Here is a 25,078-nt window from a genome sequence, read left to right on the forward strand (position 1 = left end):
GATGGCATGTCAAACTGCGCAACACAGCCTCCATACTGCACTGTTGTGTTTGCTTAGATCTAGTGACCTCTGTGGCATGATTTCCCGCTGCCCAATGTTAGAGCCTGGTGTCAAATCAATACGATCTGCAGCTGTCCAGCATCAGTGATATCATCAAGCAGGGTAAGTAGCCAGTCATATTGAAGAATTTTCAGAGGCAACAAACCTAGTCAAATGTATCGATAATCCTTCACTTTTAATTACATTTTACAGATAAATGATTGGGACATACAGATTGGGATTAAGGTAGAAGTGGAAATATAAATTTTAAATAAAATATTTTTAAAATGTATGGATTTTATCCTAATTGAGAAATTTTTACACAATATGAAATTAGTTTTTCAGGCCCTCAAGTGTGTTTAGATGTCATTATGAATTTAGTATGCCGCTAATAGTTTAGTTACACCTTGTTCAACACGGTATAATCAAGGCTTTTTGTAGTGAGAAAAATAGCACAAAATGGCAAATTGTCTCACCAATTTCTACAAGCTGCCGTCTCCATGAACTTCAATGACACACCATGGAGAAGCATACAATCACCGACAGCACCTTTGGAATTGCTGCATTTAACTGCAAATCTGCAGACAGAATCACAACTGTTAGGTGCAGAAGGCCACTCAGCCCATTGAGTCTGCACTGACTCTCCGAATGAGCGTCATAAACTTAGTGCCATTCTCCTGCTTTTTCCCCCGTGACCCTGCTCATCATTTCTATTCAAATAATCATCAAAAGCCTTGGTTGAGCCTGCCTCCACCACACTTCCAGGCAGTGCATTTCAGACCTGAACTACTTGCTGTGTGAAAAGTTTTTTTTTCACATCGCATTTGCTACTTTTGAAAATCACTTTAAACCTGTGCCCTCTTGTTCTGAATCCTTTAATGAGCGGGAACAGTTTCTCCCTGTCTACTCTACTCAGACACCAGTTAATGATAGTGTTACCACAAAATCTCAGAGGTGAGAGTTTATTCCAAGAGTGATAAAAATAATGGAATTCCATAAAATTCCAATTTAACCAATATTGTATTCCTTCACTGAAGCATATCAAATTGCCAACCAAGGCACATCATAGCTATGTGTATTCAGACAAGCAATTAATACATTCTAAGACATCTTTGTTTGGGAAAATCATATTAACTCATCACTAAACAATTTCTTGACAGAACTCCACCTGCACCCACTCTGAATTGTCACCGCAAAGGCTGAAGGGAAATTCAGCCAACACAGGCAAAGACTAGCAAATACAGAAATCATGTATATTGGAACCTGCAAAGCAACCAGACAGCACTGAAACCAGCAGCCATCTGCATTGTAATGTAGCAGCCATCTACATATTAATGAGCGATCCCCGTGAACAATCGAAACATTTTAAGGTAAACAAGGCCAAGCCAGACTCCTCGGCGCCAGCAGGAGTCAACACAAAAGAGGTTAACGGACACGATCAGGGAACCGCTCCAGCATTGGAGAAATCGAACCAAGTGATTGGAACAAAGTCGAATCACTTAAAACCAGGTATGGGGTCCGCCCCGAAGGGCGGGAAGCCCCTGGGGACTATAAAGCAAAGCCCCCAAGTTCAAATCGTCCTTCTATGGCAGGGTCACTCAGCAACTTGAACCAACCCTTGACAGTAACCTGCCTCACTGCCGCCAACCAAGTAAGTCTCAAGTCAACGCTCGCTGCGAGATAGGCGCTCCTAGCTACTAGTCCATACCAGCTTTCGAATCTTGCAGACTCAGGACCTGAACGAAAGGCCATTTGTTCCCCTGGCCTGGTTGCCAGTCCGAAGCTAAGTATAGGCCTTTTAGTGATAGGAATAGCCTAGAAAGTAGAGTTTATGCATGAGTAGTGATTTACTGTGTATAATAAATGTGTTTTGGTTTGAATCTTACAAATTGGTGTGTTGAGTTATTGATCATTACTTGAACTTGAACCTCGTGGTGGTATCATAAAGATACCTGCCGACTCTAGAGCAAAGGTTAAACAAGCAGAGCAAATTACAAATTAAGAGCCAACCAAACGTTAGCAACATATTACTGGCGACATCCTGATGGGACCCGATCTAGAAGTGGCTAAACCACTCCGGGAGAACCCAAAAATTTGAATTAGAAATCCAATTGGGAACAGAAAAACCACAAGTGTTCAAGCAGTTCTGATCCATCCTCGTAATTCGGAAGTGTGTTAATGCATGCGTAACTAACAGGGCGATAAGGTAATACTGATAGATTTTGTTGCGAAAAACTGTCGGGAGTTTGTATTCCGTAAAATAGCGAAAGCCGTACCCGTAATTACAGCACCGCTTTAATACCCCTTGTTCCAAATTTTAAGAGAAGTATTTAGAGAGGAAAGGTGGCAATGCAGGCAATGCAACGCCTCATGAACCCCGAAGAATTTGTGGTCGCAGCGACCAGCAGTAGAGTAGGACAGTGTCCCGTTTGGGAAGAGGAAATCAGAAAGTACCTCAAAGGGAAGGGATGGCCCCTTTGGAGAGAATTCTGTGAAAATGAGGAAACAGGTCTGGGAGTATAGGACATACTTGGTGGGAGAACCTGAGCGAAATCCATAAGAAAAGCTTGGGAAAAGCTCGCAAGCCGATGGCAATCGTGTCCTGTTTGGCACAATTGCGAGGCACAGAGGAGGTCGTTCGGACACTCCGCAAAGAGATAGAGGAGACACATCGAATGAGTAAGGTCGATGTGAGCGAGATAGAGAAAAAGAACCTGGAATTAAGAAGAAAGTTTGCAGCAAAGAACAGAGGGGATGATGCCAAGAGGGCACACCAGTCTTGTCTGGCGCACCTAGGCAGCTTCCAATCACAGTACGAAAAGGCCTATCAGGATACGCAACGTGCAGTCCTGGTAAGAGAGGAAACAGAGAAACAGGTAGAGGTATTTCAAAGGCAGTGTAGCGACCTGAAAGCAGCATTACGAGCACTCCATACTACCACAACGGAGCACAGACAAAGCTCACTAGATCACACAAAGTGCCGGAAGCAGATTGCAGAACTGCAGTCTTTACTTTCCGTTGAGAAAGGATTCCAGAGCACCTTTGGATCCCAATTAGATGAGGAAGACGGCCCGGATTGGGAAGAATTAAATGAGACCGCGCATAGGTATGCTCAGGGAACATGTGCGCAAGGAAAGCACCAGAAAGGAAAAGTGCCCCAACCCCCCACAGGGCAGATAGTTCAGGCACCAATGAATCCAGTAACCACCCACCGCACCGTCACATCGGACGGAGACGCGGAATTCCTATATACGACCCCCTTAACCGTGACCCAATTACGGGGCACGTGCAAGAAAATCACACCGTTCCTCCCCACCTCGGACCCCCACCAGGAGACCATGTATGGCCTGGATGAGTGTGAGCATGTGAAGCTCACAGTTTTGAGCTTAGACCCCTCGGTCGTAGCAGCCCTTCCCGACCCTCAGAATGTAGGAGGAGGCACCCTTGAGGAAATGCACGCAGCGATCCTAGATGCGATCGGCTACAACAGAGGTGACCTCGTAGAAGGCCTGAATAAGTGCAGGCAGAAAAAGACAGAACACCCCACAGCATTTGCTGGACGCCTGTGGATCCATTTCACAGCAGTCTTTGGAAATCTAGACTTCGCCCATTTGTCCCAAGACGGTATGTCCAAATGGACCTGTACCCTTATCTCCCATGCCACAGAGGCAGGACAAAAAGCCTGTACGAATTATGACCCCTCAGAGGAAGCCCACAATGAGAAATTGGTTTTAAAAAGAATGTCCCGCGCATGGGAGCAGTCTGTACAAAACAAACCCGCAGTTAGGAAACCCGAGGAACAGCAGGCAGAAGCAGACATCCACACGATGAAAACGCACCAGAACCCCGCATGGGTGAACAAAGGCAGGAACAGCCCCCCACTGGAGTGTTACAACTGTGGACAGTTGGGACACTTTGCACGAGAATGCAATGCCCCACGAAAGCCACAGAGAGCCCAGCAGGCAGGCACTCTGAATAAGAATAGGACAGAGCCCATACATAGTGTGAGCACCCGTTCAGACCAGACAGACCTGAACGGAACGGACTGACGGTGTTCGGGCTCCCCCAGTTGGGTCTGCGACACCCTTTGAGATAGGTCCGGCCGACCAGCAGTTGCAGCAAAGATACGGGGACAGCCCATCGAATTTCTCTGGGACACAGGGGGGTCCCGCACCACAATCAATTCCTCCACATTATTCCAGAAAGACACGTGGCCCACGACAGCCACCATCACCCTCAGCGGCTTTACAGGCCACTCACAGCAGGGACACATCACAGCCCTTGTACCCATTCAAATCAGCAACATCACCACCAAGCACCCCATAGTCTTAGTCGACCTGCCCCACACAGCAGAACACATTTTGGGAATCGATTTTATGAACTCCCACAACCTGTCCTTTGATCCAGTAAACCAGTGTGTCTGGAGAATGGCAAAATCCGCAAGAGCCCCCGCAACGCTCACAATAGGAGAATATGCAAACAAGATTAGCGCAGTCGGTGAATTTTGGTTTGACCCGACCACGATTAGCACAGACAAGCAGGTTAGGGCAGTTCTGCTGAAGCACAAGACAGCATTCGCGACCCACAAACACGACTGTGGCCGGATGACTGGTTCCGTTCAAATCACAGGATCTGACCCTAGACCCCAAAAGCAATACGGATTTCCCCAAGAAGCAGAGGGAGAAATCGCAAAAGTTATCGACAGCTTATTAGAGCAGGGCGTACTCAGATCAGTAGCCTCCACTAATAATGCCCCGATTTGGCCAGTGAGAAAGCCCGATGGATCATGGCGACTGACCATCGATTACCGGGAACTCAACAAAGTCACCCCCGCAGCAGCCCCCACAGTAGCCACAAGTCCCGAGACCATGCTCAAGCAGGGACTCAACTCACAATACTTTACGGTTTTGGACGTCAGTAATGGATTCTGGTCCATTCCATTGGCAAAAGCGTGACAGTACAAATTTACCTTCACTTTTAAAAATCAGCAGTACACGTGGACATGCCTGCCACAAGGATTCCACAACTCCCCCATCATTTTCCACCGACAGCTGGCAAATGGTTTGTCAAAATTTTCTCGCCACGAATGTCTGGTCCAGTATGTGGATGACCTATTACTGCAGACAGACACCAAGGCAGAGCACATCGAGCTTCTGTCCGAACTCCTGGAACTCCTACAGAAAATTGGTTGTAAAGTGAACCCCAAAAAAGCCCAGATTTTGGAAAACAAAGTGATATATTTGGGTACGATTATCGCGCACGGTAAACGCGAGATCGAGCACAAAAGGATTGACTCGATTGCCAAATTGCCCCTTCCCCAGAATGTTTCAGCCCTCCGGTCGTTTTTAGGACTGGTTGGCTACTGCCGAAACCACATTGACGGTTTCGCCAGCAGGGCAGCACCCTTCTCGGAATTCCTAAAGAAAGGAGCCCCTTGGGAATGGCTTCCGCAGCATCCGGATGCTGTGGATGCTTTGAAAAGAACCCTCACTGCAGCCCCTGCACTACAAGTTCCAGATCCACTTTCCCCTTACGCTATAGAGATAGCTAGCACCGACCGTACCCTTTCGGCCATGCTCCTCCAGGAACGGCACGAACAGCTAAGACCCGTGGCTTACGCCTCCAGAGTTTTAGATCCTGTGGAGCAGGGATTTTTGGCCTGTGAAAGGCACCTGCTCGCAGTTTTCTGGGCAGTTCAGTATTTTTCTTACATAGCCGGACTAAACCCCATCACAATCCTCACAGAACACACCCCCACCCAACGTTTACTTGACGGGCGACTCCAGGACGGTACAGTTAGTCAGATTAGAGCAGCCATATGGACCCTTCTTTTGCAGGGACAGGACATCACTGTTAAAAGGACCAAGACCCACACTTTCTTAGCCGATAACCTTCAGTACCCAGGCACCCCCCACAAATGTGAAATCATCTCACCGCACCACAACACAGGCCCCTTTATCGCCAAAATACCCCCCAGAAAGATAGGTAGTTCACCCCAGAGCCCCCAGCACACAGACACATGCGCAACTTTGCGAATATATGCGGATGGTTCTTCCACGATATTAGAAGGGAAGCGCATTACAGGATGCGGCATTTATGTCGAGGACGCGCAGGGACACGCCCTAGAAGAAATATCACTGAAGCTACCAGGCCACTTAGGCGCACAGGCGGCAGAACTAGCAGCCGTTGCGTACATTGTGGATCATCCAGATTCCTTCCCCAGCCCAGCAGACATATACTCGGACAGCCTCTATGTCTGCAATAGCTTTACAGAATTCCTACCCCTGTGGAAAGCAAGAGGATTTGTTTCCGCAGACGGAAAAACCCTCCCTTCAGCCCCATTGCTCCGTCACATTTTAGAGAAAGCACAGAACAGGACATTCGGAATCGTTAAAGTTCGAAGTCACCACCGTTCCTCCACCCCTAGAAATGTAAAGGCCGACGCACTGGCAAAAGCAGGTTCCAGGCATGGATATTTTTGGACACCCCCCTGAAAGCGCACCAGTAAATGCAGTTCAGGTCTCGCAGGCTAATATCGATGCGGACTCGGGGGGCCGGGTGGCCTCCTTCTGCACTGTAAATTCAATGATAATCTATGATTAATCTAGGACAAAGGTTCGGCACAACATCGTGGGCCGAAGGGTCTGTTCTGTGCTGTATTTTTCTATGTTCTATCGAGGATTTAGTGCAGGCCCAGAAGCAGGATAACAATCTCAGGGAAATTTTGAAAGGACAATTTCCAGCCCCCTATGATAGATTTAAAAATGCACTGACCACACATGACGGTGTGGTGTTAAAAGACACCCTTTATGTGGTTCCTGAACAGGACAGGAATCACCTCATTTGTGTGTTCCATGACAGTCATGGGCATCAGTGAATTGATCCCACTACAGCCCACCTCAGGCAGCTCTGTTGGTGGCCAAGTTTAAAAGAAGATGTAACGCACTACGTTGAGAATTGCCTTATCTCTGCCCAGAACAATCCGGACAGATACGCAAAGAAAGCTCAGCTGAGCCACACCCGCCCCGTTAACGGGCCCTGGACTAACCTCCAGATCGATTTTATAGGACCATTGCCCCCTTGCAGGAATGGTTACAAATACGTATTAGTCGTCATAGACACTTTTACGAAATAGGTAGAGGCATTCCCATCCAGAACGAACACGGCAAAGACCACAGACAAGAACCTAACCCACCACATATTTACGAGATGGGGACTCCCCCGCAGCATTGAATCCGACCAAGGTTCCCATTTTACGGGACGTGTCATGAAGAACGTCCTCACGATATTTGTCATTACCCAAAATTTCCACATCGCATACCACCCCCAGTCAAGTGGTATCGTGGAGCGCATGAATCGGACCCTAAAATCCACCCTCAGAAAAATGGTCCAGCAAAACAACACCACTTGGGATTCAGTCCTCTCTTTTGCGTTGATGTTCTTGAGAAATACTGTCTCAACATCCACAGGTTACACCCCACACACTCTCATGACCGGACGCCCCATGAAAGGCACAGAATTTCTATTAGGATTAGACTTGACCAGCCCCGAAGTGACAGCCCTCACACAGGAGAACGCAGTAAAGCAGTTAGTGAAAAATGTTAAAACGGCTCAGCTAGCAGCCGCAGTAAGAATAGGCACAAGAAAGAAACAGAGCAAGGCCTGTTTTGATAAGACAGTGCATGTGACTGAGTTTGAGGTAGGATAGCAGGTCATGCTCTCAATTTACAACCCCAGCACATTCCTGTCACCGAAGTATTTGGATCCGTACTCCATTGCGGACAAAGTAAGCCCCTCCGTCTACAAAATCAAGTACCCCAATGAAAAGACTGCGTTGTTCCATATTAACCAGCTTAAGACATATGGCCCACAGTCCAACCACGCACATCACGTCATGCTCGACGCAGCAGACCATGCCCCGCCCACAGCCAACATATCCCTACCCTCCCCCAACACATCCATGGACTCACCTCGACTCCACCCCCGACCTCTAGACTCCGTCCCGGAACGCCCACAGACAGCAGCAGCAGCTACAGTGACTGTGACACAGACAACAGCCACAGCACGCCTCCCTACTATCCCCAGGTAACAGGACCCACACCCAGCGCATCTGACCACGATTCGAGTGATCCCTTCCTCATCACGCTCTTCAATAAACCCCACCAAAGACCACAGCCCTACGATTACGACCCCGATTCCATCCCCACAGAACCAGACACCACCTTTTGGCACCGCGACAACTCATACAGGCTCGTCCGGAACGATGAGATGGACCCAAAATCGCACCATGCAGCCCTATCAGCCCTTATACATTCGAGAGTATGGCATCCGGGAGAAGATGACGACTTTGAGCCTGACTCCCAAAGCAAGAACCCCTTTGCGACCCTGTTCGCAACTGATAACTGAGGCGTCCAGATGAGGTTTTAAAACGGTGTCCTTTCTGATGGAACCTGCAGCATGTTTAATGTTGTTTGTAGTTGTATTGTTAAATGTTGTACGCAAGATCGGAAATTTTTCCACGGCCCCACGCCTTATTTGTCAGCAGAAACCTTTTGAGAACGTGCCAGCACACTCATCGGCCGAAACCGCTGAGAGCTTAACTGCCATTCTGGTTCAAAGGAAGAACCTTTACGGCAACCACCCCCACGATGACTACATTTTTGCTCGTTCTTGTCGGTTGCTCAGGCAGTGGAGAAACCCCCTGAGGCCTGAGGACCCCCCCTCTGGTCAGCTGCGCTCAGGTAGAGAACACACAGCATTGGTCGCCGTCCTACCCGGGGATTCCATCCAAATCTTACCCGTCACGGCGAATACGGACCTCATTTCGGTACTTTTGGGTTCAAGAAGTTTTGTTTTGTTTTCAGGCGACCCTTAGGTTGCCATCCCTATGCTATTTACGTCCTCAAACATTTGGATGGTAAATCGCACAGTGTGCGAGATGGCTCGCACTGTTTCAGTATTTGTTAAGTGTGTCTTGGTCCGGAATATTCGGTTTAAAAAAAAAATGAGGGAGTCACACATGGTGACAAATTGTAAAGGGAGAATTTGCACAAAAGAACAGACATACTAACAGGCGAGATATTAAACCAAGATAGTAACAGACACTATGCTTGATCCCACAGAACTCCAGAAGCTCCAGCAAAGAGAAGAGAAGAGAAAGAAGAACCATGAGGACATCCTCCGTGTTGCTCATCACCCTAATGAACATTTGGTTGCGCGCGAACGCGAACCCCCTGACCCCAACCCCCCCAGATGTTAATGATTCACTTCCCCATAGCACCCAGAGCCCAGTCACAAGCGACACCACACCATCATGGTGTGACAGGTTTATAACCTGGTACTCCCTGTCCTACTTAATAGAATCCCTACTAGTATTGGTGATACTCTGCAGCATCATGCAGACTATTTGCCTGAGGAAATGGAGAAGGAGAGCCTACCGCGCTCGCACCCCGGTGTATAGGATAAGATCCCCTATTTTCGGTTATGACCAGACCCCCGACCCCCGCGATCTATAATAAAGGACATTCGTTTGCGTTCTTTTTGTGAATAAAGAAATGTGTTTCATGGGCGATTGTACAATCCTGAGCTTGACTGCCAAGCCAGGAAAAATGTGAATAATGCTGCTATGATTTTGTTTGCATCATTAAGGAAGTTAGTATGATTGAATGTTTGAGTGAGTGTAGTTTATTGAGGACAGTTAGAGGTACTGTTTTTCTTATTTTGTAATGCATGTCCCTGTTTTGACATAGCGCCACTTAGAATGTTAGTTAAAATTTTTCTTGCATAGTTATGGTCAGTGTAGAGGCCATAGAACAGAGCTCGCCAGGTCAGGGAATGAAGACAACGCAGTTATGTGATCCTTCACACTTCATGTTAGGATCACAAGGAGGGTGTGTAGCCACCTGAGTTGGCCACTTCCCGACTTAAAATGGAGAACCGCAAAGGCTGAAAGGAAATTCAGCCAACAATGGTAAAGACTAGCAAATACAGAAATCATGTATATTGGAACCTGCAAAACAACCAGACAGCACCGTAAACCAGCAGCCATCTGTATAGTAATGTAGCAGCCATCTACATATTAATGAGCGATCCCCGGGAACAATCGAAACATTTTAAGGTAAACAAGGCCAAGCCAGACTCCTCGGCGCCAGCAGGAGCCAACACAAAAGAGGTTAACGGACACTTAAAGACCGCCCAACGATCAGGGAACAGCTCCAGCATTGGAGAAATCGAACCAAGTGATTGAAAACAAAGTCCAATCACTTGAAACCATGTACGGGGTCCACCCTGAAGGGCGGGGAGCCCCTGGGGACTATAAAGCAAAGCCCCCAAGTTCAACTCATCCTTCTTTGGCAGGGTCACTCAGCAACTTGAACCAACCCTTGACAGTAACCTGCCTCGGTGCCGCCAACCAAGTAAGTCTCAAGTCAACGCTCGCTACGAGATAGGCGCTCCTAGCTACCAGTCCATACTAGCTTTCGAATTCTGCAGACTCAGGACCTGAACTAAAGGCCATTTGTTCCCCTGACCTGGTGGGCCAGTCCAAAGCTAAATATAGGCCTTTTAGTGATAGGAATAGCTTAGAAAGTAGAGTTTATTCATGAGTAGTGATTTACTGTGTATAATAAATGTGTTTTGGTTTGAAACTTACTAATTGGTGTGTTGAGTTATTGATCATTACTTGAACCTCGTGGCGGTATCATAAAGATACATGGCGCCTCTAGAGCAAATGTCAAACAAAGAGAGCAAATTACGAATTAAGAGCCAACCAAAAGTTAGCAACACTGTGTGGGTTTGGTTTGATTTGTTTTATTATTGTCGCATGTATTAGTATACAGTGAAAAGTATTGTTTCTTGCATGCTGTACAAACAATGCATACCGTACATAGGGAAGGAAGGAAAGACTGCAGAATATAATGTTACAGTTATAGCAAGGTGTAGAGAAAAGATCAACTTAATACGAGGTAGATCCATTCAAAAGTCTAATGGCAGTAGGGAAGAAGCTGTTCTTGAGTTGGTTGGTACATGACCTAAAACTTTGGTATCTTTTTCCTGACGGAAGAAGGTGGAAGAGAGAATGTCCGGGGTGCGTGGGGTCCTTAATTATGCTGGCTGCCTTTTTGAGGCAGCCGGAATTATAGATAGTCAATGGATGGGAGGCTGGTTTGCAAGATGGACTGAGCTACATTCACGACCTTTTGTAGTTTCCTGCGGTCTTGGGCAGAGCAGGCTCCATACCAAGCTGTGATACAACCAGAAAATGGTGCATCTGTTGAAGTTGGTGAGGGTCATAGCTGACATGCCAAATTTCCTTCGTCTTCTGAGAAAGGAGAGTCGTTGGTGGGTTTTCTTAACTATAGTGTCGGCATGGGGGGACCAGGACAGGTTGTTGGTGATCTGTACACCTAAAAACCTGAAGCTTTCGACCCTTTCTATTTCGTTCCCATTGATGTAGACAGGGGCATGTTCTCCACTACGTTTCCTGAAGTCGATGACAATCTCCTTCGTTTTGTTGACATTGAGGGAGAGATTATTGTCGTTGCACCAGTTCACCAGATTCTCTATCTCATTCCTGTACTCTGTCTCGTCATTGTTTGAAATCTGACCCACTACGGTAGTGCCATCAGCAAATTTGAAAATTGAGTTGATGGGGAATTTGGCCACACAGTCATAGGTGTATAAGGTGTATAGTAGGGGGCTGAGGACACAGCCTTATGGGGCACTGGCGTTGAGGATGATCGTGGAGGAGGTGTTGCTGCCTATCTTTACTGATTGTGGTCTGTGGGTTAGAAAGTTCAGGATTACAGTCGCAGAGGGAAGAGCCGAGGCCAAGGCCATGGAGTTTGGAGAGTTTCGCAGGAATGATGGTTTTGAAGGCTGAACTGTAGTCGATAAATAGGAGTCTGACATAGGTGTCTTTGTTATCTAGGTGTTCCAGGGTAGAGTGCAAGGCCATGGAGATGGCGTCTGCTGTGGACCTGTTGCAGCGGCAGGCGAACTGTAGTGGATGAAGGCAATCCGGGAGGCTGGAGTTGATTCGTGACATGACTAACCTTTCGAAGCACTTCATGATGATGGATGTCAGAGCCACTGGATGATAGTCATTAAGGCATGCTGCTTGGCTTTGTTTTGGTACAGGGATGATGGTCGTCTTCTTGACGCAGATAGGGACCTCAGGTTGTTGTAAAGCGAGCTTGAAGATGTCTGCGAATACCCCCGCCAGCTGATCCACGCAAGACCAGAGTGCTCGTCCGGGTACCCCATTCGGGCCAGTGGCTTTCCGAGGGTCAACCTTCGAGAAGGCTGCTCTAATGTCTGCAATGGTGATCTCAGATACAAGTTCATCCGCGGCTTCTGGGGTGGAGGGCTCGCTCTCGCTGACCTCTTGCTCAAAGCGTGCATAGAATGAGTTGAGCTCATCAGGGAGGGGTGCATTGGAGCCGGAGATTTTACACGCCTTCATCTTGTAGCCTGTTATGTCTTGCAGACCTTGCCATAGTGGGCGGGGTTCGGTGTGGTTAGCCTAGGATTCGAGCTTGGTCCGGTACTGTCTTTTGGCATCTTTGATGGATTTCTTTAGATCATATCTGACTTTCTTGTATAGGTCAGGGTCGCCTGACTTGAACGCCTCAGACCTAGACTTCAGCAAGCAGTGGATATCCCTGTTCATCCAGGGTTTCCGGTTGGGAAACACGCGGATTTGCTTCTTTGGAACACAGTCTTCTGCACAATTACTAATGAAGTTGGTTACTGTAGTGGCGTACACGTTCAGGCTGGTCACAGAGTTTTTAAATACTGACCAGTCCACTGATTCTAAGCAGTCCCTCAGGAGATCATCCGATTCCTCAGACCAACAATGCACGACTTTCTTTGACGGATTCTCCCGCTTCAGTTTTTGCTTGTAAGCCGGGAGCAGGAGCACAGCCTTGTGGTCAGATTTGCCAAAGTGTGGGCGGGCGATAGAGCGGTAGGCATGTTTGATATTTGTGTAGCAGTGGTCCAGGATGTTTGGGCCTCTGGTGGAACAGGTGACGTGTTTGTGGTAATTTGGTAGTACGCTCTTGAGCTTGGCCTGATTGAAGTCCCCAGCTACAATGAACAAGGCCTTAGGATGTTTCGTTTCAAGGCTAATTGTGGTGGTGAATATTTTGTCCAGTGCGATTTTCACTTTCGCATGGGGTGGGATGTAAACTGTAAACTGGTTTCCCTCGGGTGCTCCGGTTTCCTCCCACAGCCCAAAGATGTGCAGGTTAAAATAAATAAAATAAAATAAATAAATAATCTTTATTGTCACAAGTAGGTTTACATTAACACGGCAATGAAATTACTGTGAAAAGCCCCTAGTCACCACATTCCGGCACCTGTTCAGGTACACAGAAGGAGAACGCAGAATTATCAGCTGGTACGGGAATTGAACCTGCCCTACTGGCCTTGTTCTGCATCACAAACCAGCTGTCTAGCCCATTGAGCTAAACTAGCTAAATTAGGTGGAATGTCCACGGTAAATTGTCTCTCAGTGTCCAAAGATGTGCAGGTTAGGTTGGGCTATGGGGATAGGGTGGGGGAGTGGGCCTAGGTAGGGTGCTCTTTCTGACTGAATGGGCCAATTGACCTCCTTCTGCACTGTAGAGATTCTCTGATTTCTATGAAATGGAGTTTATCTTGCAAAGTGGCAAGCAAAATCTAAATATTCAAATATTACTGCACTGGGGGCACACACACAGTACTAGAAATGATTTTGTGCACAATGACGGTACTGCAGGATGAATTGGGTCAAGTGGACCAAGTCCCAGTTGGGGAGCTATTCGGAAACAGTGATCATTGTGTCATGAGGTTAAGGTTAGCTCGAGAACAGGACAAACAATCTAATATCAAAATACTAAATTGGAGGAGGGCAGATTTCCGAGGGTGAGACTGGATCTGTCCTGGGCAAATTGGAATCAAAGCTTTGAAGGCAAAACTGTGAACAAAACAATGGGTTGCCTTTAAAGATGAGATGGTTCAGGTATAATTGAGTTGCATTCCCATGAGGGGAAATGCTAGGGCAGCCAAAGCCAGAGCTTCCTGGATGTCGAGGAAGGTGGAGAATAAAATGAAGCCATTAAAAGGGGATCTATGGCAGCTGTCAAATTGAGAATGCAAATGAGAACCATATAGAAAGTTCAGAGGAGAAATGGAGAAGATTGTGACAGGCAAAGAGAGAGTATGAGAAGAGCCTGGCAGTTAGCTGGAGAATGGAAATGTCTTCTCCAGACATATAAATAGCAAAAGCATAGTAAGAGGAGGGGTGGGACCAATTCGGGGTCTACACAGGGATGCAAACAGCATGGCTCAGATACCAAATTAATACTTTGCATCTGTCTTTACCAAGGAAGATGATGCTAAAGACAGAGTGAAAGAGAGACTAGTGGAATGCTGAAACAGTAGGGATTAGAAAAACTGGCTGAACCTAAAGTTCGTAAATCACCAGAGCCAGAGGGGACGACGATGGTGAAGGGAGTGAAAGATAGAAATTGGGGAGACGCTGGCATTAATCTACCAATCCTCCTTAGAAATCGGCATAGCGCCAGAGAACTGGAGAATTGAAAATGCTGCACCCTTATTCAAATAAAAAACGTAAGGATAAGCCGAGCAGCTAAGGCCAATCAGTTCAACCTCGTCGGTGGGTAAGCTTTTAGAGATGATAATCCAGGACTAAATTAGTAGTCACCTGTGTCATGTGAGAGTACCTTTAAGAAATGGGTGTTTCTAAATGGGGGTGTATATAAATATCTGTAGTGAGAGTACCTTTAAGAGATGTGTGTTTATTACTGCAGTGATGTCAGATAGTGGGTGGAGCTGGGCTGTCTGTCAGCTTTTTACTTTTGTTTTAAGTTGTTTGCTGCAGGGTGTGTTTTAGTTTTGTTTTAAGAGCTGGATAGCTGCAGTCACGGCCATAAGGGGTATTAGTCTCTCTCTCTCTAATCTAAAAATTGTAAATCGATCCTTTGGTGATTTAAAACTAATAACTGCTCTCAGTAGTGACTTTAACCTGATGTGCTTCTGTTAAAAGTTCTTTTTTTAAAGTCTTATGGATGTTAAAAGGACAGCCTAAGGATTACTTAGTGTTCTTTGGGGGTTGTATTTGAATTAATGGTTGCTAAGATGTTCACTGTATGATTTAAAAAGGTTAACTTGAGTTCATAGAATAAACATTGTTTTGCTTTAAAAAAAACTTTTCCATTTCTGCTGTGCCACACCTGTAGAGTGGGCCGTGTGCTCCCCATACCACAATCTATTAAAAGTTGTGGGTCAGTGAACTCCATGATACACTTTGGGGTTCTCTGAACCCTGGGTCATAACACCTGGGCAAATGTGAAGTTATTAAGAAAACACTGCTCAGATTTGTTAAAATCATTGAGTTGTTTGGTGATGGAACAGAGAATTGATGAGGGCAGTGCGGTTGGTATGGTGTGCATTTACTTTGAAAAGGCATTTGTTAAAGTGCCACATGATAGACTTGCCAGCAAAGCTGAAGCCCATGGAATAAAGTGGCTGACATACAGAAAACAGAAGTAATGGTGAATAGTGTTTTTTTGGACTGGAGGATTGAATGCAGTGGGTTCCCCAGGGGTCATTATTAGGACCATTGCTTGTCTTGGCTTGACCTGCGTTACCTCAGATGTACAGGATGCCACTTCAACATTTGCAAGCATTGTGAACTGGAAAGAGGATAATAATGATCGACTTCAATAAAAACAGACAGGCTGGTGGGGTGGCACAGTAGCTAGCACTGTTGCTTCATAGCACCAGGGGCTAGGGTTCGATTCTGGGCTTGGGTCACTGTCTGTGTGAAGTCTGCATGTTCTCCCCATGTGTGCTCCGGTTTCCTCCTACAAGTCACAAAAGACGTGCTGTTAGGTAATTTGGACATTCTGAATTCTCCCTCAGTGTACACGAACAGGCGCCTGAGTGTGGCGTCTACGGGATTTTTACAGTGACTTCATTGCAATGTTATAAGCCAACTTGTGACACTAATAAAGATTATCGCGGCAGATTTAAAAAAAAATCCTTAATGGGTCATGTGCATTACTGACAGGCCATCATTATTTCCATCTTTTACAGATGGAAATGACACTCCATATTCTAGTTAAAAAGTGTGGAGGTTAATGACGTGTGCATTCACGCTTATATTTACGATCATTGCAAACATAGACCTTTCATCAAAGGACGAGTGAGCAGTAACATTGCAGGATACTGCAAATCTCAACAGGCAAACTAAAAACTATTAAACTGAAGTTGCTGACATTACTGGCTTCAGAGTGGTTTTGTGGCATTGACACAGGGAAGCATGTGATTGATCAAAGCTCGTTTCCCTTTTGAATTGAAGACTACTGCAACAAAAAGGACATGTGGCAATTGCTTTTAAATTAAATCTGCTGCTTTCAGAGGGTTTTGAAAGGCTGTATTGAAGACGATGGTGATTGGAGCTAGTCAGCTTGGATAGGTGTTATATAAAATTGCTAGCATTGAGTAAGGTGAAAATATTTGTACTGAGGTTCTTTTGCTGCATTCACCCATCTGGACAAGAAGAGGTTTAAGGAGCCGCTGCTGCTCAGGTTGTACCTGCTAACATTGTGTGCTCCGATTCATTCTGCTTTTAACTCTAGTAGAAACCGGGATTCGCCCAGGGTCACTGACCCATCCTGGATATAAGCTCTGCGCACCTCTTAATTCTGTCCACCATCAAAGAATTGGAATCCCTACAGTGCAGAAGGAGGCCATTCGGCCCATTGAATCTGCACCGACCCTTTGAAAGACCACCCTTCCTAGGCCCAATCCCCCACCCTACTCCTGCAGCCCCACCCCAAGGGGCAATTTAGCATCACCAAACCAGCTAACTTGCACATCTTTGGACTGTGGGAGGAAACCGGAGCACCCGGAGAAAACCCATGCCTCCCACTTTTGATGGTCAAGCCTTCAGCTGTTTACGCTCTACATTTTGGTCCTCTTTTCTTCTCTCTCCCCCTCTTCTCCTGAAAACTTATTGCTTGGAACAAGCTTCTTTCTGAATATCTCCTTATAGGGTCCACTGTCACATTTTGACTGATAACACTTTTGTCAATAGCCGTGAGATGTTCTACTACATTAAAAAAGGTCTTATATAAAGGCAGGTTACTGCTGTTGGAACCACCGGGGGTAGCACCCTTGGGAAGCAAACTGAATGTTGATGAGCGGAAAAACAATCGTCATTCAGCAGCAATGGAGCAAATTCCAGAGTAGCATAAGAAGCAGCAGGATCAGAGTTATTCTCACTATTTTTGAAATTAATTTTTACAGGTTGTGGCATTGCTGGTTACGCCAGCATTTATTGCCCATCCCTAGTTGCCCTTCAGAAGGTGGTGGTGAATTGCCTGCTTGAACTGCTGCAGTATTTGAGGTGTAGGTTCACCCACAGTGCTGTTAGAGAGGGAGTTCCAGGATTTTGACCCAGTGACAGTGAAGGAACGGCGATATATTTCCAAGTCAGGGTGGTGAATGACTTGGAGGGGAGTCTCCAGGTGGTGGGGTTCCCAGGTTGCTCTGGTCCTTCCAGATGGTCATCGGTTTGGAAGGTGCTGCCTAAGGAATCTTGGCGAGTTCCTGCAGTGCATCTTGTAGATGGTGCACAAGGTTGCTACGGTGTGTCAGTGGAGGAGGGATTGAATGTTTGTGGAAAGGGGAGCAATCAAACAGGCTGCTTTGTCCTGAATGGTGTTGAGCTTCTTTTTTTTTTAATAAATATTTTATTGAGAATTTTTGGTCAACCAACACAGTACATTGTGCATCCTTTACACATCATTATAACAATACAGATAACAATGACCTATTTTATATAAACAAAAAACAAAAAATAAATAAATATTAAATAACAAAAATAAAAACTAGCCCTAATTGGCAACTGCCTTGTCACAAGCTACACCCCCCCCCGCCCACCCACCCCCATCCCTCTCCCCCCCCCCCCCCCCCCCAAATCCTGGGCTGCTGCTGCTGCCTTCTTTTTTCCCCCATCTATCTGTCCGCAAGATATTCGACGAATGGTTGCCACCGCCTGGTGAACCCTTGAGCCGACCTTAGGGTGAACTTAATCCGCTCTAGCTTTATGAACCCCGCCATGTCATTTATCCAGGTCTCCACCCCCGGGGGCTTGGCTTCTTTCCACATTAACAATATCCTGCGCCGGGCTACTAGGGACGCAAAGGCCAAAACATCGGCCTCTCTCGCCTCCTGCACTCCCGGCTCTTGTGCAACCCCAAATATAGCCAACCCCCAGCTTGGTTCGACCCGGACTCCTACTACTTTTGAAAGCGCCTTTGTCACCCCCATCCAAAACCCCTGTAGTGCCGGGCATGACCAAAACATATGGGTATGATTCGCTGGGCTTCTCGAGCACCTCGCACACCTATCCTCCACCCCAAAAAATTTACTGAGCCGTGTTCCAGTCATATGCGCCCTGTGTATTACCTTAAACTGAATCAGGCTTAGCCTGGCACACGAGGACGACGAGTTTACCCTGCTTAGGGCATCTGCCCACAGCCCCTCCTCGATCTCCTCCCCTAGCTCTTCTTCCCATTTCCCTTTTAGTTCATCCACCATAGTCTCCCCTTCGTCCCTCATTTCCCTATATATATCTGACACCTTACCATCCCCCACCCATTTCTTTGAGATCACTCTGTCCTGCACCTCTTGTGTCGGGAGCTGCGGAAATTCCCTCACCTGTTGCCTCGCAAAAGCCCTCAATTGCATATACCTGAATGCATTCCCTTGGGGCAACCCATATTTCTCGGTCAGCGCTCCCAGACTTGCGAACTTCCCATCCACAAATAGATCTTTCAGTTGCGTTATTCCCGCTCTTTGCCACATTCCATATCCCCCATCCATTCCCCCCGGGGCAAACCTATGGTTGTTTCTTATCGGGGACCCCCCCAATGCTCCAGTCTTTCCCCTATGTCGTCTCCACTGTCCCCAAATCTTCAGTGTAGCTACCACCACCGGGCTTGTGGTGTAGTTCCTCGGTGAGAACGGCAATGGGGCTGTCACCATAGCCTGCAGGCTAGTCCCCCTACAAGACGCCCTCTCTAATCTCTTCCACGCCGCTCCCTCCTCCTCTCCCATCCACTTACTCACCATTGAAATATTAGCGGCCCAATAGTACTCACTTAGGCTCGGTAGTGCCAGCCCCCCCCTATCCCTACTACGCTGTAAGAATCCCTTCCTCACTCTCGGAGTCTTCCCGGCCCAAACAAAACCCATGATGCTCTTTTCTATCCTTTTAAAAAAAGCCTTCGTGACCACCACCGGGAGGCACTGAAACACAAAGAGGAATCTCGGGAGGACCACCATCTTAACCGCCTGCACCCTCCCTGCCATTGACAGGGCTACCATATCCCATCTCTTGAAATCTTCCTCCATCTGTTCCACCAACCGTGTTAAATTTAGCCTGTGCAATGTGCCCCAGTTCTTAGCTATCTGGATCCCCAGGTAACGAAAGTCTCTTGTTACCTTCCTCAACGGTAGGTCCTCTATTTCTCTACTCTGCTCCCCTGGATGCACCACAAACAGCTCACTCTTCCCCATGTTCAATTTATACCCTGAAAAATCCCCAAACTCCCCAAGTATCCGCATTATTTCTGGCATCCCCTCCGCCGGATCCGCCACATATAGTAGCAAATCATCCGCATACAAAGATACCCGGTGTTCTTCTCCTCCCCTAAGTACTCCCCTCCATCTCTTGGAACCCCTCAGCGCTATCGCCAGTGGCTCAATCGCCAGTGCAAACAGTAATGGGGACAGAGGACATCCCTGCCTTGTCCCTCTATGGAGCCGAAAATATGCCGATCCCCGTCCATTCGTGACCACACTCGCCACTGGGGCCCTATACAATAGCTGCACCCATCTAACATACCCCTCCCCAAAACCAAATCTCCTCAACACCTCCCACAAATAATCCCATTCCACTCTATCAAATGCTTTCTCGGCGTCCATCGCCACTACTATCTCCGTTTCACCCTCTGGTGGGGCCATCATCATTACCCCTAACAGCCTCCGTATATTTGTGTTCAGCTGTCTCCCCTTCACAAACCCAGTTTGGTCCTCGTGAACCACCCCCGGGACACATTCCTCTATTCTCATTGCCATTACCTTGGCCAGGACCTTGGCATCCACATTTAGGAGGGAAATTGGTCTGTAGGACCCGCATTGTAGCGGGTCCTTTTCCTTCTTTAAGAGAAGCGGTATCGTTGCTTCAGACATAGTCGGGGGCAGTTGTCCCCTTTCCTTTGCCTCGTTAAAGGTCCTCGTCAGTACCGGGGCGAGCAAGTCCAAATATTTTCTGTAGAATTCAACTGGGAATCCGTCCGGTCCCGGGGCCTTTCCCGTCTGCATGTTCCTAATTCCTTTCACCACTTCTTCTACCTCGATCTGTGCTCCCAGTCCCACCCTTTCCTGCTCTTTCACCTTGGGAATTTCCAGCCGATCCAAAAAGTCCATCATTCTCTCCCTCCCATCCGGGGGTTGAGCTTCATATAGTTTTTTATAAAATGTCCTGAACACTTCATTCACTCTCTCCGCTCCCCGCTCCATCTCTCCATCCTCGTCCCTCACTCCCCCTATTTCCCTCGCTGCTCCCCTTTTCCTCAATTGGTGTGCCAGCAATCTGCTCGCCTTCTCCCCATATTCATACTGTACACCCTGCGCCTTCCTCCATTGTGCCTCTGCAGTGCCTGTAGTCAGCAAGTCAAATTCCACATGCAGCCTTTGGCTTTCCCTGTACAATCCCTCCTCCGGTGCTTCCGCATATTGTCTGTCCACCCTCAAAAGTTCTTGCAGCAACCGCTCCCGTTCCTTACTCTCCTGCTTCCCTTTATGTGCCCTTATTGATATCAGCTCCCCCCTAACCACCGCCTTCAACGCCTCCCAGACCACTCCCACCTGGACCTCCCCATTCTCATTGAGTTTCAAGTACTTTTCAATACATCCCCTCACCATTAGACACACCCCCTCATCCGCCATTAGTCCCATGTCCATTCTCCAGGGTGGGCGCCCTCCTGTTTCCTCCCCTATCTCCAAGTCCACCCAATGTGGGGCATGATCCGAAATGGCTATAGCCGTATATTCCGTTCCCCTCACCTTCGGGATCAATGCCCTACCCAGCACAAAAAAGTCTATGCGCGAATAGACTTTATGGACTTTACTCCTAGGTCTACTGAATCTCCACGGGTCCACACCTCCCATCTGCTCCATAAAATCTTTAAGCACCTTGGCTGCTGCCGGCCTCCTACCAGTCCTGGACTTCGACCTATCCAGCCCTGGTTCCAACACCGTGTTAAAGTCTCCCCCCATTATCAGCTTTCCCGTCTCTAGGTCCGGAATGCGTCCTAGCATTCGCCTCATAAAGTTGGCATCATCCCAGTTCGGGGCATACACGTTTACCAAAACCACCATCTCTCCCTGTAGTTTGCCACTCACCATCAGGTATCTGCCCCAGTTATCCGCCACTATAGTCTTTGCCGCGAACATTACCCGCTTCCCCACTAATATAGCCACCCCCCTGTTTTTCGCATCCAGCCCCGAATGGAACACCTGCCCCACCCATCCTTTGCGCAGCCTAACCTGGTCTATCAGTTTCAGGTGCGTTTCCTGGAACATAACCACATCTGCTTTAAGTTTCTTAAGGTGTGCGAGTACCCGTGCCCTCTTTATCGGCCCGTTGAGCCCTCTCACGTTCCACGTGATCAGCCGAGTTGGGGGGCTTCCCACCCCCCCCCCCCCCCCTTGCCGATTAGCCATCATCTTTTTCCAGCTTCTCACCCAGTTCCCACGCAGCTGTATCTCCCCCAGGCGGTGCCCCCCCGCCCATCCTCTCCCGTACCCACTCCCCCCTTTCCCCAGCAGCAGCAACCCAGTAATTCCCCCCTCCCACCCCCCCCGCTAGACCCCCCGCGAGCGTAATTACTCCCCCCACGTTGCTCCCAGAAGTCAGCAAACTCTGGCTGACCTCGGCTTCCCCCCGTGACCACGGCTCGCACCGTGCGACGCCCCCTCCTTCCTGCTTCTCTATTCCCGCCATAATTATCATAGCGCGGGAACCAAGCCCGCGCTTCTCCCTTGGCCCCGCCCCCCATGGCCAACGCCCCATCTCCTCTCCCTCCCCACCTCCCCCCATCACCACCTGTGGGAGAGAGAAAGGTTACCATACCGCAGGATTAGAACATAAAACCCCTCTTCGCCCCCCACATTCGCCCCACCACTTTGTCCAAACGTTCTTTTTAATAGTCCACTCATTCCAGTTTTTCTTCTACAATAAAAGTCCACGCTTCATCCGCCGTCTCAAAGTAGTGGTGCCTCCCTTGATATGTGACCCACAGTCTTGCCGGTTGCAGCATTCCAAATTTTATCTTCCTTTTATGAAGCACCGCCTTGGCCCGATTAAAGCTCGCCCTCCTTCTCGCCACCTCCGCACTCCAGTCTTGATAAACGCGGATCACCGCGTTCTCCCATTTACTGCACCGAGTTCTCTTCGCCCATCTAAGGACCATTTCTCTATCCTTAAAACGGAGGAATCTCACCACTATGGCTCTGGGAGTTTCTCCTGCTCTCGATCCTCGCACCATAACTCGGTACGCTCCCTCCACCTCCAACGGACCCGTCGGGGCCTCCGCTCCCATTAACGAGTGCAGCATCGTGCTCACATATGCCCCGACGTCCGCCCCCTCCACACCTTCAGGAAGACCAAGAATCCACAGGTTGTTCCTCCTTGCGTTGTTTTCCAGTGCCTCCAACCTCTCCACACATCGTTTCTGATGTGCCTCCTGTATCTCCGTCTTCACCACCAGGCCCTGTATATCGTCCTCATTCTCGGCTGCCTTCGCCTTCACGACCCGAAGCTCCTGCTCCTGGGTCTTTTGTTCCTCCTTTAGCCCTTCAATCGCCTGTAGTATCGGGGCCAACAGCTCCTTCTTCATTTCCTTTTTTATCTCCTCCACGCAGCATTTCAAGAACTCTTGTTGTTCAGGGCCCCATATGAAACTGCCACCTTCCGACGCCATCTTGGTTTTTGCTTGCCTTCCTTGCCGCTGTTCCAAAGGATCCGCTGCAATCCGGCCACTTTCCTCTCCTTTTTCCATCCGTGTCCAGGGGGAATTCCCTTCTGGTTTACCGCACGGTGTTTTTAGCCGTTAAAATTGCCGTTGGGGCTCCTATCAAGAGCCCAAACGTCCGTTCCACCGGGAGCTGCCGAAACGTGCGACTTAGCTGGTCATCGCCGCACCCGGAAGTCCCTGGTGTTGAGCTTCTTGAGTGTTGTTGGAGCTGCACTCATCCAGGCAAGTGGAGAGTATTCCATTGCACTCCTGACTTGGCCCTTGTGGATGGTGGACAGGCTTTGGGGGACCAGGAGGTGAGTTACTCGCCTTAGGATTCCTGGTCTTTCACCTGCCCTGGTAGCCACAGTATTAATATGGCTAGTCCAGTTCAGTTTCTGATCAATGGTAACTCCCAGGATGTTGATCATGGGGGACTCAGCGATGGTAATGCCATTGAATGTCAAGATGCGATGGTTTGATCCTCTCTTGTAGGAGATGGTCATTGCCTGGCACTTGTGTGGCCCGAATGTAACTTGATACTTGTCAGCCGCAGCCTGCATATTGTCCAGGTCTTGCTACATTTGGACACGGACTGCTAATAATATGGGTTGGCTTTCTGCAGGCATTTGTTAAAATCCTGCGTGGTAGGATTTTAAAGATATTTACTACTCATGAAATTCATGGCAAAAGAGCTATCTAGATTGAATGTATTTTCATACACTTTGATGAAGCGGTGGTGGGAAGGACAGGCCTCTCTCAGATTCTGGTTAACAAGTGTTGCCTATAGGGATGGTGAATCCATATCCTCTGCAAGATAACTATTGATCATTCACGAGAGGAGTCAGTCAATAAGAAGCTGTTAAGGTAGTGAAATACTAGCATTGATCTCAAGGGCACTGACCTAGAAATCATAACTAGTTATTACCATCGTGTATAGAGCACTAGTGAAGCCACATTGGAAATACTGACCTGGATTTTATGGGGCTTGCAGGAGTGGGTTGAAAGATTGCGAGGGAGGCTAACGGTATGGAAAGGTTGGCCCTCCCACCCAGGTGCCAATTGTGCCAGTGAGTGGATAATTAAGAACTCTTTCTGCCACCATTGGCTTTTTAACCAGCGATGGGTGGGTCCTCTACCTGTGATGAGACGGCCTGGTGAACTCTGGCAGCCTCCCTGCAGGCTTGGTAGTGGGCGGGCGAGGTTGGGTATGGGCGATCCTCCTAATCAGGCAGTCTGTGGTCCATGGAATGGGCACCCCCACCTCAATGGCCAAGCCCATACTGTTTAGATTGGAGAAGAGTATGGCAGGGGATATTAGTCACCCAGGATATCGTTTTTTTCAAAGCTGGGATATGAAGATCATATAGAAAGATCAGTAACCAGAGGACACAGATTTAAGGTGATTGGCAAAAGAACCGGAGGAAAAGAGGCATTGATTGTTTTCTGTGCAGTGAGTTATGTCCTGGAAAGTGAAATGGTGGCCAAGCAGATTGTATGGTAAATTTTAAACAGGGAATTCTTGAAGGGGGACAAAAAAAATGTGGGACATGAGCAAGGGGAATGGCATGAATTGGATTCGCTTTCAAAGAGTTGGGAGACACAATGGGCTGAATGGCATCCTTTCACACTGCATCATTCCATCAGCAAGAAATGGGGTTGTTTTGCATCATTGCTCTCTACTGCTGTGTAAGGGAGGTTATGCCAGACAAGCAGGCGGCATGTGCAGACAACTACCCTCGGTTAGTAGGCCTCCCCCAGAGTGCCATTAACAATATACATTACTTTACGGGAGCCACACATCAACTCTGCCCAATAGCAGAAATGAAAGGGATCCAACTCCAGCAATGTCCAGTTGGTATATGACCTTAAACAGTGAACCATGCAGGTCAATGCCTGTTATCCTGGCAGCAGTCATAATGCCCTAATCCTGCGACAGT

General features: G+C 48.0%; 1 protein-coding gene across 6 annotated transcripts in view; it reads right to left on the bottom strand.

The window, feature by feature from the left end:
• The window catches only part of jcada (junctional cadherin 5 associated a), a 483,762-nt gene that overhangs the window by 56,199 nt on the left and 402,485 nt on the right, over window positions 1-25,078 (bottom strand). The gene's annotated exons all lie outside the window — the stretch shown is intronic.

The sequence above is a fragment of the Scyliorhinus torazame genome, chromosome 6, assembly GCF_047496885.1.
Source record: "Scyliorhinus torazame isolate Kashiwa2021f chromosome 6, sScyTor2.1, whole genome shotgun sequence".
NCBI classification, from domain to species: Eukaryota; Metazoa; Chordata; class Chondrichthyes; order Carcharhiniformes; family Scyliorhinidae; genus Scyliorhinus; species Scyliorhinus torazame.